This window comes from Protopterus annectens, chromosome 8.part0 (genome assembly GCF_019279795.1).
Source record: "Protopterus annectens isolate FY-2018-M chromosome 8.part0, PAN1.0, whole genome shotgun sequence".
NCBI lineage: Eukaryota > Metazoa > Chordata > Ceratodontiformes > Protopteridae > Protopterus > Protopterus annectens.
In genome coordinates, this window is record NC_056741.1 from 917,336,538 (window position 1) to 917,359,611 (window position 23,074).

Here is a 23,074-nt window from a genome sequence, read left to right on the forward strand (position 1 = left end):
CCAGCAATATAGGCTGAGGTACATGATGTAAATTGTATCATGTATAGTTAGCTCGTATGACTCAGCAAAATAACTTGCAGGCAAACATGAGTGAATCATTACAGTTCATAACTGAAAGCAGCCTCAGACTTAAGTAGGCAACACTCATTTATTTTAACATTAGGAATGCATGATAGTTTCGGGTTCTATTGTGCAATCTTTTTTGATAAAATTTCAAATATTTCTGAAAGCTCAACTAGGTACATGCAAATAGGTTCTCCAGTGTTTATTGAATGGATGCTAGCTGAACTGTTTGGTGTTATGAGAATACCATGCACATTCGAGATTGGATTATTAATTTATGTGACTTCAGCTGGCAATGTCTGTAGTGTATTTTATTTCTTTATTCTTGTCTCTACCTTTAACATTTTTGTTTTCCCTTAGTAAGTAGGACCAGTAAGCTACCTAAAGCCGGTTGTAACTTTGATTTTTCTTTAGGAACCCTCTTCACAGTATGAATTTGCTTAACTAGCTCTTAATTACAGTAACATGTTTTCTTCCTTATAAATATTTGTTTTTTCTTGTTTCTTCATTTTAAAATATGTTACTTATATTATCATTAAGCTGCTATATAATCAACTGCATTCTAGTCTTAAATTGTATTGTACTAGTCTTAAATTGTATTGTACTAGTCATTGCTACTACCTGTTTAGTGTTTTATCTGTTTAGTGGAACTTATGTTCCCGGGCCTCTACTGAAAATGGACCTATATCCAGTTAGTCTAGCCTGGTTAACAAATGTAAAATAAATAAATAAATAAATTTATTTATTTCCATTTGTTAACTGGGAAAGTCTGACTGGGCACATAAATAGCCCATTTTCAGAGGAGGCCCAGGGAGAAAAGCTTCATAAATCAACAGTTCAAAAATACAACAGTTCAAAAATACAGCAGTTCAAAAATACTATATAGACAAACATATGGCTCCATAAAGTACAACAATATAACAGTTCAAAAATACAAATAAGATACAAAGTGACTGGAGTTCTATTCATAGGTTCATAAGTGTGTACTAGGCTAATGGCCTTGGAGCCTTTACAAGCCTAGCCCATAGGATTACCTGGCATCGTGCCACCCGACCTTAGTTTCCAGTGTCTCTGACGAGTAGAGCCACTGGAGTGATCCCCGGGGTGAATTTTCTATTTCCCATCCACTCATCAAGATTTCGCTTGAAGAGAGCCAGTGAGGCTCTCTGCTTGACATGTATGGGAAGTCTATTCCATAGCATGGGCAGTCTCTGGGTAATGAACCTGTCCCTCCAGCACGTTTTGTTGATTGTGGTAATGAGGATGAGGTCTATGGAGTGTGTGGTGCAGAGGGATTTGGATTTTTTAGATGTAGCATTTCTAAAAGAGCTGGGACAGACATGGCTTTGTAAGTCAAGCAGAGATCGCCTCTACCCAACATGTCTTTCATCCCATGCACGGCACTACAACAGCTCTCCTGTCTTTTCTAAACTCTGTATCACTAGCTAAAGACAGTAACAAACTTATTTCCTGTCTCTTCACTGACCTCTCTAAAGCCTTTGATACAGTCTCTCATAAACGTCTCCTTAAACTAGCAAACTTACACTTCTCTCCGTCCACCATATCTTGGTTTAACAGCTATCTCTCTGATAGACTCCAATCAGTCAAATGGCTCTCAGCTTTCCCCTCTTCTTCCTGTTAAAACGGGTGTTACCCAAGGCTCCATCCTTGGACCACTTCTTTTTAACATCTTTACCAACCTTCTCTACTCTTCCTGTCCTAGATCCTCACTGATACAATAAGCAGATGATTCTACACTTATCACTATTGCTGAATCACCAACTCAACTAAAATCAGACACGCAGTCCTCGTTTAACTCTGTAGAAAACTGGCTATCTGAAAACCAACTTATCCTTAATCCAAAGAAAACCAAATTACTACTCTTTCTCCCTAAAAACCTTAACCACATAAAGTCTTCCTTCTCCATACTGTCACAAAATAATACTCAAACACAGGTGGACACCAGTACAAAACTCTTAGGTGTTACTATTAATGATAGACTAACCTTTGATTTACATGTCAATAATTGTATCCATAAAACACATCTCAAGCTAGGTCTCCTCTATAGAAACAAAAAATATCTTACCAAAAACAGCAAAACTAACCCTTTCAAATGCCTACCACTTACCCACTTTACTTTATAGCTCCCAAATTCTCACCAGCTTCACTGGACTACTAAACAAGTTAGAAACAACTTATAGGTGACTCTATCGTCAGGCACACTGACGTCCCGCTCACCAGGCTGAACAAGGAGAGGGTCATGGTGAGCAGCCTGTCGGGCGCTAGGATCCGCCACATAACACAAGCACTCAGGTCACTCCAAGGCAAGTACAAATATGACTCAGTCATTGTCCATGCTGCTGTGAATGACCTGAGACGTACCTCCCTGGACTACATGAAAAGAGACATAGAGGAGCTCTCTGAGCATGTAGCCCAGGCCGGTATGACCCTGACCTTGAGTAGAATCTTACCCTCACCAAGAATGATGCCACAATATGAAGACAAGATGATCAATTTCAACAATTGGCTTAAGTACTGGTGTCATTCAAAGGGGATCCAATGCCTGTCAGCTTGGGATGATATGCTCGACAAGCCACGATGCTTCGCTAGGGACGGCTTGCACCTGTCACCCCTGGGCTTTTGGATATTGGCAAAGGCTCTTGCTACCCCCATAGTGTCTTTTTTAGGCAAGGCTCAAAAGACAAACCCACCTCCATAGGTATCACAAGGGATAAGAAACAAAGAGTAATGCTACTCAACGCCAGAAGTCTAAACCTCAAGATGCACGCACTCGGAACTCTCCTTAGCATGGAGAACATCGATATCTGTGCAGTAACAGAAACCTGGTTCAGGGCTCCCGAGAGCACCCCAGCACTACCAGGTTATACCTCATACCATGCTTTTCGGCCCCAAAACTTGGACCGAACCACAAAAGGAGGGGGGAGTATCGATATTCATCAAAGATACCCACACCTCCAGGTTGGTGGCAAAGCACGAAGCATCAGAGACTATCCATGTGCAACTAACAGTGGGTAAAACTGCCTTCCAGTTTATAGCCTGCTACAGACCACCCTCCAAACCCAGGAACCCCACTCGGCCTTCCTGAGAACACTGGAAAATATGAAGGTCTCTCCAAACACCATTATATTGGGCGACTTCAACTACCCAAACATAGACTGGGAGCATTACTCTAGCTCCAACACCCTAGCCCAAAGGTTCCTAGAATTTATAAACCCAAATGCTATGGAACAACTTGTTACCACTCCCACAAGAGGGGAAAACATACTGGACCTGATCATCACCAACATGGGGACTCTATGCTCCAGACCAGAAGTGTATCCCTCACTGGTAAGATCAAACTTTAAACTAATCTCACTAGATATTCACATCCCGACCCAATCCCCTGCCCAGAAAACCACAGTGAAAAACTTCTCTAAAGCAAATTTCACACTCCTCAAAACCGAGGTGGAATCCTTCAAAGCCCCCGGGCCTGTGGAAAATACGGCCCAGACTGCAGACCCAATCCTCCAAAGGCAGACGTCCTGTCTGGTGGACCCCAGCCATAAACAAACTATACAATAGAAGGAGGAAGATACTAAATGATAGAGCAAAATCCCAAAAAGGGAAGGCATCACTGATCAGTATTAGCAAAAAACTACGGGCACTCATAAAATTGTCTAAGGTCAGCTTCGAGAGAAAAATTGCACAGGACACTAAGGATAATCACAAGGCTTTCTTTAGTTATGTTAGGAACCTGGGTGGTAATTCCCAGATATGCTCAGAATTAGTCCAAAATGACAAAAAATACACCGAACCCACAGACATTGCCAACATCCTAGCTGACAGGTTCAGCACAAACTTCTCCCCCTCTCCCCACTAAAAGGGCAAATATCTATCCCAGCAGAGTGCTGCCCCCCTGACATCTCAGATGCTCAGGTAAGAGCCGCCCTCTCCAAAGCAAAGAGTGGCGTACAGCAACAGTGGTCCCTCTCCATAAAGGTGGTGCCTCAACGGATCCTGGAAACTATCGCCCCATAAGCCTGACTAGCTTGGTCTGCAAAGTTATGGAAAGGATCATCATGGACCTCATAAATAAAGATATTGGGGACCTACAGACACTGGATCCTACCCAGTTTGGCTTTGTTAAGGGCAGATCCTGCCTCTTAAACCTGGTTGATTTCTTTGAAACAGTCACCAAGGCCATTGACGAGGGGAAGGTGGTCCACACAGCCTACCTGGACCTCGCAAAAGCCTTCGATACAATACCCCACTCGGGCATTATAGATAAGCTCACCAGCTTAAATATAAACCCCTTTGTCACTAGATGGATTGCAAACTGGCTCAAGGACAGAACCCACATGGTTAGAATTGCTGGAGCCATGTCAGACTCCAAACCAGTTACAAGTGGTGTCCCACAAGGCTCAGTCCTGGGACCTCTCTTGTTCGGTATATATTTCTCAGAGGTACAGGCCAACACGGAAGGACTGTGGCTGACCAAGTCCGCAGATGACTGCAAACTGGGCGCCATAATCAACTCTCCAGCCGACACAAGCATCCTCCAAAAGGGCCTCATAGAAACAGACAACTGGTGCCAGAGCCATGGCCTCAAGCTAAATGCCAAAAAGTGTACAGTCATCCCCTTTGGCAAAAACAAAGTGCCCACAAATTACCACATAGGTGGTAATCCATTAAGTACAGAAGAAGTAATTAGGGACCTGGGGACCCAAGTTGATAGCAATCTCTCATTTGACAACCACGTGGCCAAAGTGGTTAGAAAAACATTTTATATAGCCCACCTAATCATGAAGGGATTCACATCTAGATCAGGGAGGTCATCGTGCCTCTTTACTCATCCCTCATCAGGCCCATAATTGAGTACAATGCCCCTTTTGGGATGTACCTTACCAGACACCAGCAGCAACTGGAAAGACCCCAAAAGTACCTCACCAAGAGGATCAAAGGGCTCAAACAGATGCCATATGCTGCCCGGTTAAAGAAACTCCAGCTCTACTCAGTGGCATACCGCCTGTTCAGAGGCGATCTGTGCCTGACGTATAAAGCCATGTCCAACCCGAATTAATGGACATGCTGCACCTCAGAAAATCCAAATCCCATCGAGCTACGTGCTCGAGAGACTTGAAACTCAGCACTGAAATAAATAGGACATGCTGGAGGGACAGATTCATAACCCAGAGGCTCCCTTCACTCTGGAATAAAATCCCAGTCCAGGTTAGGCAGAGTCCCTCATTGACTCTCTTCAAGAGGAATCTTGATGAGTGGATGGGAGATCGTAGGTTTACCCCGGGTATCACTTCTGTGTCACTGTTAGACAGAGGCACAGTATACTAACCTCGAAAAAGGGCATAGCAAAATAAATTTAAAATAGGTGGCGAAAGCCAAACACATTCTGGCTAGGCTTATAAAAGTCCTAGGGCAAATAGCCTAGTATGAACCTATGAACCTATAACAGGATTGCTAGATTTGCTGCCCAAAATTCTTACAAGTCCCATCATTGTCTCTCACTATAAGAACTAAATTGGTTAGAATTACCTAACCTGCTTTGGTATAATCAGTTTCAGATTATTCATTCCATTCTCTACAAACCCTCTTTCTGTCAAACTATCTCATCTCTAATCTCTTATTACCTACCCACTAGATTACTTCACAGTTCTGAACAAGGCTACTAAAAATCTACAAACCAAGGATGAAAATGGGTCACCTAGTCTATAGCTTTAACCCTTCCAGGGCCTGGAATAGCCTACCACTAGATATAAGATCCCTTGAACATCCCAATCAATTCAAAACTGCTACAAAAAATACCTTCATGAAAAATGGATTTGCCATTGTAATTATCCCCCATAAACACTCCCCTATAACCTTCTACTTCTCTTCTCTCTTCCTTCCCTTCAATAAACAAACCTACTACTTTATCTTCTCCTTTTGGTACATTTTATTTATTTATTTATTTATTGTTTGTTAACCGGGTTAGTCCAGCTGAGCTTGTGGCCCATTTTCAGTGGAGACCCGAGGAGAAAAGCTCCGAATACAAATACAGACAGACATTTGCAACATCACAACATATAAGTACAAAGTTTTGTAAAACTTGGAAAAGGCAAAAATACAGAAAGTTGCCACATTAGTAACAGATAATGTGAGTATCTTATATCAAAATTATTATGTACAGGAAATAACAGTTTTACATTGATAGATACACTGCTTAGAGTGTCAGTTTGAGAATATGTGTAAGGCAGGCTAGAGGGAGGCATGCAAAAGAAATAGGAAAGATATATAATAATAAGAATATATAATATAAAGAATAATTTGGAAAGATGTAAAGAGAAAGACCTATGACATATTGTTAAATTTAGCAAAGAAAAATTATTTATGAGTGTAGTTAGTGGTGTGGGTGTTTTAGGTAGGAGCATGTGAAGGACATTCCCATTTGGAGGCGAGATGGGAGTGAAGCATGGATTTGTAGTTGTTATGGTTTGGTATGTTACGTAGTGGTATCACTGTACAAATATAACTAGTAAAATATTTCAGCTATGTAACTATTGCACTATTATGTATATAATATGTAATTATGAATGTATCCCTCTGATTAATGTATTTCTATGTATTTCACGCCACAGTTTAATGTATGACACTGTAATGCAATAATGTGTGGTACTGATGAATGTAATGTGTGGCACTGTGATGCAGTAATCTGTGGTACTGATGAATGTATTTCTATAGGTATTCAATATGTACTTAATATGTAAAATTTCTATTTTCTGTTGGAGCTTATAATAATTGTAATAACAATAGTAACTAACTATACAATAATAGTCAGATAGTTTTTAGGGTTCTTGTACACAGACCTGAAGAAGTCTAGAAGGACGAAAGCGATCTTTGTTAAATATAGGTTATAAAAATAGAATATGATTTTTTACATGCAAAGTGTATATGTATATATTTATATATATTTTTGATTGCCAAATGGACTAAGGTTGATATATTTCCAGCCATGTAGTATATTGTCTTGGATAAAATCACAGACTTAATAATCTACTTAATAATCTGGTTAAATAAGAGGTACCACATCATTTTACATTTTATTTAAAGTACATAAGGGTTATATTGTGTCTACATCATATGAGCGAATTGCACAAATTGCGAACGCTCATAATATCGAACGTACCAGATCTCGAAGTGCTTTTTCTGAGATTGTGGGACAGTGAAGAAAGGGATATTTGCCCTTTCCTCACTGTAGTGCGATCTCGGAGTTGGAATATATATTTAGCGGGGGTGCAGCCCCCCACAATAGGAAGTTTGAGGTCCGGTACATTCGATATTATGAGCGTTCGCAATTTATGCGATTCACTCATATGATATAGACCCGTTATATTATTATGACAGCTACTAAGTAGGGCAGGACCAGCTTGAATGCCACACTGATGGGGGAAGGGATGTGAATTTAACATGTGTACCAATAACACTTTGTTTTACAGCACAATAAACCACTCCCTTGCCTGATAAAAAGTATATATATATTTAGAAAGCTTGTGAGGAAATTATTACTCTAGACATCTGCAACAACTGGAAAGACCACAGAAATACCTCACTAAAAGCATCACAGGCCTAAAGCAAATGCCCTATGCTGACCACCTTAAAAAACTCCAGCTATACTCTGTTGCATATCATCTACTCTGAGGCGATCTCTTCTTAACATACAAGGCCGTGTCAAACCCAGAGCTGTTGGACATGCTACACTTAAAGAAAACCCAAACCCTCAGAGCCACACGCTCCAGGGATCTAAACCTTGTCATCACAATAAACAAAACATGCTGGAGGGATAGGTTTCTGACCCAGAGACTCCCCAGACTCTGGAATAGACTGCCCATATATGTCAAGCAGAACACCTCTTTGGCCCTCTTCAAAAGGAAGATGATGATGATTAGCTGGGAGAAAGGAAATTCACCCCAGGGATCACATCAGTCGCCCTGCTAGACAGGGGTCCAGGGAAGTAAATAGTGTGGGAAGAAATAGCCAGGGAATTGTTATGGCTAGGCTTGTATAGGCCCTAGGGTTGATAGCCTAGTACCAACCATTTCACTCTGTAGTTCATGTAGAACACAGCCAGGGATATTGTCAGTTTCCATAGAAGCTGTATTCTTTGCCTTGGACAGCGCTTTTTTAAACTGTGCAGCAGTAATACTGGGTGCCTGGCAATCTACTGATATTGTGATTGGTCCTTTGGGGGAGTAAAGTTGGCACTGAATTTTTCGGACAGTATATTGTCAATATCTGTTGGCTCGATATAGCAGGTACCATTGTACAGTAGTTCAGAGCAAATCTGGGTATTGCCATGGAAATTCTTTACATAACTATAGAAGGCCTTGTGGCTGTCTTTACTATCTGCTGCAGTTCTGTTTTCATAGCTAGCTTTAGAGGATTTGATGAGGGATCTCAACTTTTTGATGAGGCTGATAAGGGAGTTTTTCCAGTCTTGGAACTTTACCTTATTCCGCATCAGTTTCTTCCTTCGGTTGTAGAGTTTGTTTATGGCAGGGGACCTCCCGATTGGCTTCCTTTTTTATGGAGGAGAGCATCTTGGTTCTACTGGGTATGGCAAGATCCATGCATTTGTGTATGTGTTGGTACAGTGCATTGGTGTATGATTTGGAGGGCATGCAACTATTTTCCATTTGCATGGGTGCCGTAAAGTTAGCCACCTCTGTTTTTAGGAGCCCAAAGCTATCTTTGGAGAAGTTTTTCATGGTGGTTACCTTTGCGGGGGGGGGGGGGGTGGATTTCCAAGGTGATTTGTTTGTGGTCGGATCTAACCAGGGAGGAGTTGACTGTTGGTGTATAGCAATGGTCACCAATGTTAGTAATGACCAGGTCAAGGATGTTGCCACCTCTAGTGGGGGTAAGAACGAGCTGGTCCAGGGCATTGGAATTAATGAATTCCAGGAAATGTTGGGCAAGTGTATTGGTACATGAGTAGTTTTCCCAGTTAATGGAGGAGTAGTTGAAGTCACCCAGTATGAGAGTGTTAGGTTGGATCCTAGTATTTTCCAAGGTGCTTAGGAACATGGAGTGTGAGTTTTGGGACATTGTTGGGAACCTATAGCAGGCTACGACCTGAATTGCTGTCTTACCCACTGTTAGCTGCACCTGAAGTGTCTCTGATGTGTTATGTTGGGCTACCAGTCTGGAGGTGTGCGCATCCTTTATGAATATGGAAACACCACTGCCTTTGGAGCTTTGGTCCAAGTTCTGGGGCCAAAAGGTGTTGAATGAGTTATAGCCTGGTAGTGCAGGGGTGCTTTCTCCTGCTTTGAATCAGGTCTCTGTTACAGCACAAATGTTGATGTTCTCCATTTTAAGGAGTGCTTCGAGTGAGTGCATTTGAGATTTAGACTTCTAGTATTGAGCAGCATTACACTCAGACTGCATTTATTTGTAGCTGTTACAGTGGTGACTTGGTCTTTGGAACACAGCCTAAAAAAGGCACTATAAGGGTGGCAAGAGCCTTCGCCAGTATCCAGAAGCCTAGGTTTGACAGATGCAGGCCATCTTTGGCAAAGCATCGAGGTCTGTCAGTCATGTCATCACAGGCAGATACTGGATCCCCTTGGAATGACACCATAAACTTAGCTAATTGTTGAAATCAATCATTTTCTGCTTGTACTGTGGTATCATTCTAGGTGATGGTAGGATGCTGCTTAGGGCTAGGGTCATACCTGCCTGGGCTACATAATCCAAGAGCTCCTCCATGTCTCTTTTCATGTAGTCCAGGCAGGTACCATCTCAAGTCATTCACACTCACATGTACAATGACAGAGCATATTTGTACTTGTTGTTGAGGGACCTGAGTGCATGTGTTATGTGGTGGATCCTGGCACCTGACAGGCAGCTGACTGTTACTTTCTCCTTATTCGGCCTAGTGAGTGGGAAATCAGTGTACCTCACTATCAAGTCACCTATGACTAGTGTGTTGGCCATGCTGATTTTCCTTAGGGGTTTTGGTTGAGTGGCACACTGTTTAGGAGAGCTATGTGTCTCATGATTAGTGTTGTGTTGTGGTGGTTGAGTGTGTTTCTGCCTTGGAAGCCTCTGCTGTTTGGATAGATTTTTATTGAGACCCTTCACAAAGGTGGGTGTGTGGTTTGTGTTTTTATGTTAAGGCAGTGCTGGTGTGTATTCTGGTGGGCTATGTGTTCCATGTGGTGTGGTGCAAGTGATGACCTTCTCCTCTTGACCAGCTATTCCGGTCTTGGCTAGAGAGTGTGTGTGGCTTCCAGTTTGGATATATAAGTGCATCTCTCACAAGTCTGAGTGTTGGGAGGTAAGAGGAGAGGGTTGTCAGTGTACATGAGGCAGTTGCTACATTGCAGCAGGATGCCCAAGTTCACGAGGTTAATAGGAGAAAGCACAGAGAACTGACCTTTAGACATGCTTGGAGGGGTGGGCATTAATAATAAGTACTGGAGCTGCTTCCTTGTAGAACGTTTAGCGCTGGTAGCACTTTTGTGTGCTACAATAATTGCTACAAGAAATCTGGTAAATTGCTAGACTAATAAGCCAGTAAAAGTGCAGGAGAGGAGAGAACTAGCAGATCTAAGGGAAAAACTGAACAACAGACTTTTTGGCACTGCTCAGAAGCTTACAAACAGTCCTGGGTACAGCAAATCTGTATCTGGACTAGACTAGTTACAGGAAAGGTGGGAAACAAGCGCAAACGCTATCATTAGAATATCAGTTGTGAGATTAATAAGGGGTACATATAGTAGAAAGTAGGGAAAAAGAATACAGATTGTATTTGACTAGTATTTACAATAATAAACAAAATGAGTAACAGAAGAAAACCTATGTGTTTCTAAGGAGGTACAGTAGAGACCAAATGACAGAGTGGAGGAGGAAAGAGAGTAGGTGAGTGAGTAGATTAGGTGAAGATTAATAGGTGATTTAGATGAGAAAAGGGAAGAGAAATATGTCTATATGCCAGCTAGGCAGGATTAGTGCAGGAACAAAGCCAGGAGTTATTAAGGTGTTCCCTCAATAGTTGTTTGAAATTGTTACTGTTGCTGGCATTGAGTATACGTTTGGGTATGTTGTTCTGGGGTCTGGCTATCTTGTATGAGTATAGTGAATCTCCATAACAGTTGTTTTGCTTACTGACTTTCAGAAATCATTTTTTGTATGATCTTAATGTTCTGCTGCTGGAGTAGGGTACTACTAGGTTGTTAATGGATGGACAATTATTTGGGTGATATAGAAAAGAATGGGTGAGAAGTAGTTGATTGAAGGTTAAAAGGTTGGGATGTTCCAGCCAGTTAAGTTGGTGTAGTGCTTTACAGTGATGCATTCTAGTGGGTTGGTTGTAAGCAAATTTGGCCATTTTATAACAGCAAGATTCTAGTTTGTTTAGGTCACATTTTCTTAGGTTTGTGAAAATAGGGGAGGCATATAAGAGTGTTGATAGAAGGTGAGTTTTACAGATGGCAAGCCTGGTGGAATCAGTTAAAAATAGTTTTATTCTATATAGGGGACCTAGCTTGAAATGGACTTTCTTGATAACTAAGGCTAGGTGTTTATCAAATTTGAGATCCTTGTCTGTGGTGACCCCTAGTAGTTTTGCATGGTCTACAGGTTCAATGAGGGTCTTCTTTGAAGAATAGCTGGAAAAGGTAGTAGTATCAATAGCTTTTTTGCTACTGGAAAAGAGCATACGTTTTGTTTTAGAAGGGTTGAGAATCAGCTGAGAGTCGGAAAGAAACGTCTCTATATCTAGAAAGGATTGTTACGTTTTAAAAAGAGTAGACATGGAAAGAGCAGTGTATATGAGAGTGAAGTCATCGGCATAGTAAACTATTGAAGCATATTGGGTAGCAGTGCAGAGACGATTTGTGAAAATTGTGAAGAGTAGCAGACCAAGAATAGACCCTTGGGGTACACCAGTAGAGACATGTAAAGGAGGTGAGAGATCCTTTTGCCATTTAAATGACTGCTGTCATTTGGTTAGGTAACTAATAAACCAGATAGTTCATTAATGAGTTTTGATGGGGAGACCATATCAAAGGGCTTGGACAGGTTGAAGAATATGGAGGAGGTGAGTAGGCCATTGTTCCCGTGTTGGTTGATGGTATAATGAAACTAATGAGACCAGTATTTGTACCATGTTTAGTTTGGAAACCATGTTGGGTAGGGGGTATTAGATTGTTTTTTAGGAGATGGTTAAGTAGTTGGGTGTGGATGTATTTTTCCAGAATATTTTGCTATAAAGCAGAGAATGGCAATGGGTCTGTAGTTGGATAGATCTGTGGATGTGCCACATTTATGGAGATGGATAATATGGGACACTTTCTATAGTGTAGGCACATATTGTTCTGTGCTAGATCAATTAATAAGAATGGATAGGGGATAAGCAATAACATCTGCAGCAAGTTTAAGGTACTCATTGAGCAGCTGGTCAGCACCAGGGGAGGAGTTTTTAAGTTTAGATAGTAGATGAGATGAGTTTGCATCGGTTGAATGTGAAAGGAGTCAAAGTTTGTTTCTAAAGTGGTGGGAACAGATATTTCTGAGTTTTAGTAATTATTTACAAGTGATTTAACAGAGTTGATAAAATATTATTAAATTGGGTGGCTATATTTTCAGAGATGTCAGGAGTATGATGTGTTTGTAAACTAGCCTAAGATGATGAAAACTGGAAGACACTGAGAAAATATACCTCCAGTTAGAAGAAGCAACCACAAGAGGCAGAAAAGGACAGAAAGCATTTTCTTCTTTCATTATGTGTTTCAAAGAAAACAAGAATTGCACCAGTCTAATATTCCTGTAGAAGAGATCATTTTGTGCACATTGGCATCTCCTGCATTCTCTGAGGGCAATAGGCTTATGATGAAGATTTAAGACACAGCTTTGTGATCTCTGGAGCAGAAAGAAGGCCCCTTATTTAAATAGACTCTGCTATCTCAGAAGGGTTAAGTTCTGCTTGAGGAGTGCTACATGTGAATTTTTTTTTATAATGTACTTTAAACACCTCACACAATTTTGCACAGATTTTGGTATTCACACACACACACACACACACACACACACACACACACACACACACACACACACATGTGCACATACACACACACACACACACACACACACACACACACACACACACACACACACACACACACACACACACACACACACACACACGTATCTAAGTAGCCACAAACAAACTCTTATACAATTGTACTCACTCACAGAAACACTCACCCAAACAGTAGGCCATGGTAATTTCATATGTTGTCTATCGGGAAGGATGTCATTCATATAAAGCTATGTAACCTATGTAAGTGAAGTAGCTTTTCTTGAAGAAGCCATATCATGAGTGGTTGCTCTGGTTATGTGGTAAATTCTCATCTTTTCTGTTAGTGTCAGGTAGATTTATGGTATTATTCTAGCAACTGTACTGATGGTGCTACTAGGATTTGCTAGCTTTACAGTTTAGTTTATTAGTCTAATGTTATTCAACTGACATATTTACACTTTTGGAGTCAGGTCTGTTGTGCTTGTATGCTATTTTCACATTTGGCTGGTTGTTGTTCATGTTGAATTTTCTTTCTTTTTGATTTAAGATTTTTTTTTTCATTTAATTAAGGTAAATTTAGTTTATGAGGTCTGATTTTTGCATTTGCAGGGATTTCGTGTTTTTGGGTTATTTCTGTGAATACAGTATATGTAAGATTCAAGTAACTGAATTATGGTGACTTGTTACATGAATAGAATGGATAATAATTTATAGATGTGCTTGCAGTGCTAATTAATGTCCAGTGATGTTCATACATTCATACCAGACTACTGATCAAGTAGATTGTTTTTAGCCTTGCCTCAAGATCCCATTTCATCAGTATCCTACAGCATGAATAACTTCTATCTAATTCTGCCCCCATTCAATGAAGGTTTGAGGGCCCAGATCAAGGGTGAATTTACAGTTTCCCGTCCATTTGTCCAGGCCGCACTTGAATAGTGTCACAGAGTTACTTTGCTTTATATCTAATGGATGTCTACTTCATTAAAGAGATACTGTTTGAGAGAGGTATCTGACTTGCCAGCAGGTCTTGTTTATACTGTGGTAGCAATGCAGTTCTTTAGCACAGGTGTTTAGGGTGTTGTTTGTTTTGAGGATGTGTAGGAAATCACATAGGACTGGATCCTTCTAGGCTTTGTAGTTGAGGCAGAGGTGCCCCCTTCAAGAAACTGTAGGAACAGGGATGAGAGAAAGTGCTTTTAAATGGTCTGTGTAGCACAAGAAAAACATGCTATTGATTCTCTTATTGAGGAAACACTGTGGTCTTTCAAACTTGAGTCATATTTATGTGCTTGTATGTATGTGTGTGTGTGTGTGTGTGTGTGTGTGTGTGTGTGTGTGTGTGTGTGTATATATATATATATATATATATATATATATAGAAAGGTGCATTATATTTTATTATGGGTCTGATGAGTGAAAAGTAAAAAGGGCTGATAACTGAGTTAGAAGATATACCTTGATAATCATTCTAACTAGATAAAATAATTTGAATCTGTATCGGCAAGCCAAGCCAAGTAATTCCAGGAGACCGGATCCAACCACGTATCAAGCGTTTATTCAACCAGTATAAAACAACAGTAAAAGTTAAGCGCTTTCATCAGTAATAAAATGACTTCATCAGAACATTGTATCTAAAAACATTTGCCCTTAAATAGTTTAAAAGCCCGCCTTTAGCATCAATTATTCAATTATGTGCAGCCTTATCTTAAACAGATATACACTTCACGTCCATTTATATTTACACATTAGATGCACTACTAAAATAAACTATAATGTTCCTCAGGTTTATATTGTACCATATGTATAAATAGATTTCATTATTTGATATCTAATTTAATGCATTGTATATATATTTACATTAATATTTTGTGTTGAGATGTTTGTTTGTATACTACGCCCTTATAAGGGGTTTTGTAGGTATCATTTCATTAAGTCCTGGTAGTGTAGCTGCATTGAGTCGTATCTGCCATTTCACTTCTTTTTCTCCCACAACTGCCTTTATATTACCCCCTCTGGGATTTCGTTTGACCACTTCCAAAATTGCAAATTTAAAACCTGTACACCCTAAGTTGTTTAACAGGTGTCTTGATAGTGCATTATTAATATCACATTTTCTAATGCAATACAAGTGGTCATAAATTCTGTTTTTAAAGTGACGATCTGTTTTTCCTACATAATAATTCATACAGGTGTCACATATTGCTATATAAATCAAATGTTGTGTTTCACAGTTGCCATGGCTTAGCCATACCTTACTTTTAATTTTGTTTTTTAAGATAATAAATTCTTTTTCAAGAATATATCTACAATAATTGCAGTTTCCACACTTCTTAGTGCCTTTTTTCCTACCCTTATCCTTCCTTTGAGAGTTGTATTTAAGCTCTATCATTCTTTTTAAGTTCGTGCCAGTTTTATATACAAACTGTGGTCTAATAGGTATCCTATCTTTGATAGCATAGTTGCAAGTTAGAATATTCCAATTATTTATAATGGTATCCTTAACCTTCTTACTATGTTTTCCATATTTTAATACACATGCTTTAGTAAATTTATCATTTGTGTTATCCTTGTGTGTATTAACATCTTTGCTGATGTCATTGCTTTTCTGTAAACCAATGCCTAATAAGGGAAGATATTTCTTCCCCCATTCGTTCGATACATATGTAGTTATATCATTGACTAATTCCATGGGATATCCTTTTCCTTTAAACAGTTTGGCAATAAAGGACAATTCACTTAACATTTCATGCTTGAGTGATGTCATCCTGGCAGCTCTTATACATTGTCCTTTCACTATGCTGCGTTTTGTTTGATATGAATGGGTACTATCATAATGGAGATATCCATTACTAAAGGTAGTCTTTCTATGTATTTTGGACTGGAATGATGCCCCGTCATTATATACATATACATCCAGATAATTGATTCCTTGGGTATCAAACTGATATGTAAACCTAACAAAATCAGTTGTTTGATTGATATAACACATAAGGTTATTCAGCTCTTGTACATCTCCATTCCAAAGGACAAAGATGTCATCCAGATATCAGACGTATGTATTGATATGTGACTTCCAATAGGAGTTCAATATGAATTCCTCCTCCCAGTCCAATAATACAAGATTTGCATACATGGGGGCACAAGCTGCCCCCATAGCCACTCCTGTTGTTTGCCTATAGTACTCTCCTTCATAATAGATATAATTGAAGTCAAGTACTATATCCATAAATGTTATGAGCAAAGATATCTCTTCTTCGTGTAAACCACTATGTTTCCGTATACTATCCATAAATCTATTTAAACCTTCATTCTTGGGAATAAATGAAAAGAGATCTTGTATGTCAATAGTGACAAAAATTAACTCTGGACTCCATATCTCCTGTTTGAATATTCCCAAGAATTCCCAAGAATCTTTCGTAATATGTTTAATGATGTTATACATGTGTTTGAGTTTGTAGTCTATAACTTTACCAAATGGAAAGACTTTACTATCACTCCCTGATATTATGGGTCTAAATGGGGGGTCTGCTAAATTTTTATGAATCTTGGGAATTCCTTTAATTGTAGCCAAAATAGGGAAATCCACCTTAAGGAATTTATAAAGTTCTTCATCTATTCTATTTTCTAATAAAAATTCCTCTAAGTATGAATCTATTCTACCATAGGCTATATTTACTTGATTAAGTGAAGATACCTCATACTGTACAGGATTGTTAAGCAAATCGAATATTTTGCTGTTATATTTTTCCTGATCATATAGTACAATTCCTCCCCCTTTGTCCGCAGGCATAATCCTGATGTTATTCTCATTTAATGATTCAAGAGCTAAATTGACTTGCTTGTATATCAATGAATCTCTTTGATTATACTTGAGTTTTTTAAATAACTTGTAAATTTCAGTATTGATAACATTTTCAAAAGAAAGCAAGGTCTTGTCCATGGGGGGGGGGTGGTGAATGAGCTCTTTTTTCTTAATTCAAAAACACTTTTTTGAGAGGAATTATTATGGAAAAATATCCCTAAGTTAAGTTTCCTTAGGAATAATTTAAATTCCACTAATGTATCTGTAACATCAAAGGATTTGTCAGGTATATATTTCATTCCTTTAGAAAAGATATCAACTAGCTCAGGTATAACATCGTGTGTGCTATAATTATAAATCTTGACTTCTCCACTGATAGATTGATTACTAGATATAGCCCCTCCCCTCTGATGGATAGTTTGATTGGGGGAGTTATCTGTTACCTTAATGCTTTCATCATACATATCAAATGGTTCCCCTAATATTCCTTGTATTTGTTCCACCTGTTTTGTCCTCTTCCTCTCCGTTTTGCTGTCTGCCAGTGATCTTGTTTGTTGAAAATTTCCCCCTCCCCTAAAAAATCTTCCTCATATGCTCTCGAATATGTTACTTCTTGATATCTATCTTGGTGTACTTCCTCATTAACTTCTCTATTATGTTTGCCCTTCCATCTGTATGCACTTCCTTTTTCATATTGTAGCAAATCTCTCTGTAGTTTTTTGCACTTCCTTTCAAACACTTTTTTGCAATTATTTTCTGCATATTCATATTGTTTACTATATAGTTTTTCCCATTGTGGGAATAACATATCCTTTTTAATTTCTTTACTCATACATTCAACTTCCTGCAACAAAATGCTTATCTTTGTATCATTACATGTAATAATGAACTGCATAAATTGCTTGCCAAAATCATTAAACATCTCATTACACTTCTTAATATTGTTCGCATTCATTTCAACCCCCATAGGTTCTTTAAAAAACCTTAGACCCATCGGGACTATATTACTCTCTACACATTTACGCAAGTACATATTTTCCACTTGCAATATTTTTATTTTGTTGAGTTTGTTGCCGAAACCATAAATCATGTGTTTCAATGAACTAAAATTCTCTACCTTGTCCTTATTTATATTTTCCAAACCTTTTTTAACATTAAAGTCAAAAGGTATATGCATAAATTTGTCCGCATTGAAGTTGAAGTTATCCAAACTATCATTATCGGTACAGTACCTTTGAACGTTTTGTTGACATTTGCGTTCGTTTTCTCTGAGGCTATGTATGTCCGTGCTAGCAATAGGCGTTTTGGTTTCGCCCCCAATATCAAATATATATCCTCCTCTTGGTTACCCGACACGGTGGAAAAATTCAATACACTTTTCTGTCCAGTTGCTGGTTTATGTACATCCTTCCTCGGCGTGCAGTTCACCTGAAGTGGTGATGAATGACTTCTCTGCCCATTCAGGATCTCCTCGTCACTTGCATTGCCAATAGAGGAATGGGATGTTCCTAATACGTTCTTGTAATTAGGTTGCACAACATTTTTTACAGAGGTAGAAGACGGTGTAAGCAGTTCAAGTAGGCGTGTTAATTCGCCTTTTAATATAGCCATCTCGGAATGTATTTTGTCCAGTTCTTCTCGGGTATTAGAAGAACCTAAGCCTGATATGTCCTGGGAGGAATCCATGTCAGCACAACGACTAAACAAATAAACAGCCTGGAATCCAACAATATGAATCTGTATCGGCAAGCCAAGCCAAGTAATTCCAGGAGACCGGATCCAACCACGTATCAAGCGTTTATTCAACCAGTATAAAACAACAGTAAAAGTTAAGCGCTTTCATCAGTAATAAAATGACTTCATCAGAACATTGTATCTAAAAACATTTGCCCTTAAATAGTTTAAAAGCCCACCTTTAGCATCAATTATTCCATTATGTGCAGCCTTATCTTAAACAGATATACACTTCACGTCCATTTATATTTACACATTAGATGCACTACTAAAATAAACTATAATGTTCCTCAGGTTTATATTGTACCATATGTATAAATAGATTTCATTATTTGATATCTAATTTAATGCATTGTATATATATTTACATTAATATTTTGTGTTGAGATGTTTGTTTGTATACTACACCCTTATAAGGGGTTTTGTAGGTATCACTTCATTAAGTCCTGGTAGTGTAGCTGCATTGAGTCGTATCTGCCATTTCACTTCTTTTTCTCCCACAACTGCCTTTATATTACCCCCTCTGGGATTTGGTTTGACCACTTCCAAAATTGCAAATTTAAAACCTGTACACCCTAAGTTGTTTAACAGGTGTCTTGATAGTGCATTATTAATATCACATTTTCTAATGCAATACAAGTGGTCATAAATTCTGTTTTTAAAGTGACGATCTGTTTTTCCTACATAATAATTCATACAGGTGTCACATATTGCTATATAAATCAAATGTTGTGTTTCACAGTTGCCATGGCTTAGCCATACCTTACTTTTGATTTAGCATCGTTGCAAGTTAGAATATTCCAATTATTTATAATGGTATCCTTAACCTTCTTACTATGTTTTCCATATTTTAATACACATGCTTTAATAAATTTATCATTTGTGTTGTCCTTGTGTGTATTAACATCTTTGCTGATGTCATTGCTTTTCTGTAAACCAATGCCTAATAAGGGAAGATATTTCTTCCCCCATTCATTCTTCCCTTATTAGGCATTGGTTTACAGAAAAGCAATGACATCAGCAAAGATGTTAATACACACAAGGATAACACAAATGATAAATTTACTAAAGCATGTGTATTAAAATATGGAAAACATAGTAAGAAGGTTAAGGATACCATCATAAATAATTGGAATATTCTAACTTGCAACGATGCTATCAAAGATAGGATACCTATTAGACCACAGTTTGTATATAAAACTGGCACGAACTTAAAAAGGATGATAGAGCTTAAATACAACTCTCAAAGGAAGGATAAGGGTAGGAAAAAAGGCACTAAGAAGTGTGGAAACTGCAATTATTGTAGATATATTCTTGAAAAAGAATTTATTATCTTAAAAAACAAAATCAAAAGTAAGGTATGGCTAAGCCATGGCAACTGTGAAACACAACATTTGATTTATATAGCAATATGTGACACCTGTATGAATTATTATGTAGGAAAAACAGATCGTCACTTTAAAAACAGAATTTATGACCACTTGTATTGCATTAGAAAATGTGATATTAATAATGCACTATCAAGACACCTGTTAAACAACTTAGGGTGTACAGGTTTTAAATTTGCAATTTTGGAAGTGGTCAAACCAAATCCCAGAGGGGGTAATATAAAGGCAGTTGTGGGAGAAAAAGAAGTGAAATGGCAGACACGACTCAATGCAGCTACACTACCAGGACTTAATGAAGTGATACCTACAAAACCCCTTATAAGGGCGTAGTATACAAACAAACATCTCAACACAAAATATTAATGTAAATATATATACAATGCATTAAATTAGATATCAAATAATGAAATCTATTTATACATATAGTACAATATAAACCTGAGGAACATTATAGTTTATTTTAGTAGTGCATCTAATGTGTAAATATAAATGGACGTGAAGTGTATATCTGTTTAAGATAAGGCTGCACATAATTGAATAATTGATGCTAAAGGCGGGCATTTAAACTATTTAAGGGCAAATGTTTTTAGATACAATGTTCTGATGAAGTCATTTTATTACTGATGAAAGCGCTTAACTTTTACTGTTGTTTTATACTGATTGAATAAACGCTTGATACGTGGTTGGATCCGGTCTCCTGGAATTACTTGGCTTGGCTTGCCGATACAGATTCATATTGTTGGATTCCAGGCTGTTTATTTGTTTAGATAAAATAATTTCCTAATGACAGTGAATATATGGTGATCAAAGAACAGTTTATTGTCAACAAAAGTACCCAAATGTATAATAACTATGTCCATTTTCAAAGGGATGTTATCTGTGTGGTGGGTGCATGGGTGCCCATGTTTTCTAAAGGACACAATGCTATATTTCTTGACAACAGCTTAAGTCTATGGTCTAGGCACCACTTTTGTTGTACATATTAAGACCTCCTGGAGAATCTGGAAGTCAGTTATGGAGTTTATGACAGCTCTGTTTGTAGTTATCTGCAAGCTTAGTCAGCCAAAGGCCCTTAAAATGTGCTTAACAACAGAGAAGTAAATACCAAAGAAAAGGCCCAAGGACTCATCCCTGAAGGACACCACTAGTAATGACCCCTTTCAATGACACCAGGACTACCTACACTAATCGATTTAGTTGGGTTAGTAAACCACTTTGCTATCTGGTGGGTAACAAAGGAGTTTATATTTCATTTGATTAGCTTGTTGATAATGCCAGAAAGTGGGATGGTATCAAAGGCCTTGTCTATTTCAAGGTAAGCAGTGTGAACTGCTTATAATACATCTGTGACTGGTTGAAAGAAGTCCTCCACGTTTATGAGGCAGGATCTACCTTTAAAAACTGGTTTAAATCAAGGATTGTAGACTACTGATGTCTTTGTTAATAAGTTCCATAATGATATACTCCATTGCTTTATATATAAAGCTGATGAGGATTATAAGTCTGTAGTTTCCATGATCAGTGGTGGCCTTCCCTAATGAAATGAGATAACTATTGCTGTTCTCCACACTTCCAGCTTAAATCCATTGGAGAGGCTGAGATTGAATAGGTTTAGTAGCAAGCCTATAAGGCTGTGCTTGGTGCTGACCAAAAGGTAGCCCGACACATTACTTGGCCCTATGGAGTTAGTGATATTTTAGCCTTGAAGAGAGCCCTCAGGACATATTCCAGAGTGATCTGTGGGCATGCTAATATGTGCAACAACATTAGTGGAAACTAAATATGCAAAGTTTGAGTTAAATGTAACCACTAAAATGCTGGCTACATCTTCTGGGATGAGTTAATCTTGTTGTTATGTGTTGATAAGTACATTGCTAGGTGCTGCTTCTAATGTTCCTGACATAGTTGAAAAAGGCTTTGTGATTGTCCTTAACATAGGTGACAATTTTCAATTCATACATTCCTTGGGAGAATTTGATTTTTGCTTCTGAGTGCTTTGTTAATTTTTCTGAGTTCACACTTAGAGCTTGGGGTATTAAATATGTTCTTATGGGCAATAAGTTTCTTCTTGTTGTTATATAGTTTGTTTATATAATAGATTCCAGTGTAGGAGTTTATTCCTGAACTTGGCATTGTATTTGTGGCTAAGTAGGACAAATGCCTCAATATATTCCTTTAGCGAAGCATAGAAACTGTCTGTGAAAGTAGCAATATGTGAGACAGAACCATAAGAGGTAGGAGTGTGCTTAAATTTCTTCAGGGCATCAGCTAACTTTAATAGATTTGAGTTCATAGAACGGTAAAACTCTTCATCTCGTTTTATTAACTTCGTTGCTATATCCCTTTATAAGTGCACATTGTTAGGATAATTTCACGTGTGAGTGTGTGTGTGTGTGTATGTGTGTGTGTGTGTGTGTGTGTGTGTGTGTGTGTGTGTGTGTGTGTGTGTGTGTGTGTGTGTGTGCAGTAAGGCATGAAGAGGTGTGCATGGGACAAATATTATTGCAGACCCAAGGGTTTTGTGAGGCATGAACCCAAAGGCCAAGTCACTTACAATCCCTGTGTATGTGGTCATATCGATCCCACATATACCTCCAGGTACCTTACTGCACTTATAAAATGGGCATTTTTCCATCTCAGTTTTATGTTAAGTAGCTTATGTATGATATATACATTTTAAAGAGTCTACTACAGGCTCCTGCATGCTAGTAGCTCTCAACATAAATGTTCGCTGCCACTTGCTTGAAAAAGTAAGAGCTTGAACTCCCACCAGCCCAGTTTCATGTTTTGACTTAGCTCTCCCAACTTCCAACCCCTAAAACTGTATAATCCTATCAGAAACCTAATCTAACCCTAAAACTCCAACCCAGTTCCCAACCTGAGCCCTCTCTCCCTTAGCCTAAATTTCCAACCACCCTCCCTACACCTAAATTCCTAGATAGCAAAATAATACTATGCCCCACTCTTTAAACCTAAAATTCTCTTCCTGCTCCCTAAACTTAAAAC

The 23,074-nt window shown here is 38.5% G+C and overlaps 1 protein-coding gene across 1 annotated transcript in view; it reads left to right on the forward strand.

The window, feature by feature from the left end:
* Positions 1–23,074, forward strand: part of ARHGAP33 (Rho GTPase activating protein 33) — a gene marked incomplete in the record, with an annotated part of 3,206,105 nt that overhangs the window by 311,720 nt on the left and 2,871,311 nt on the right.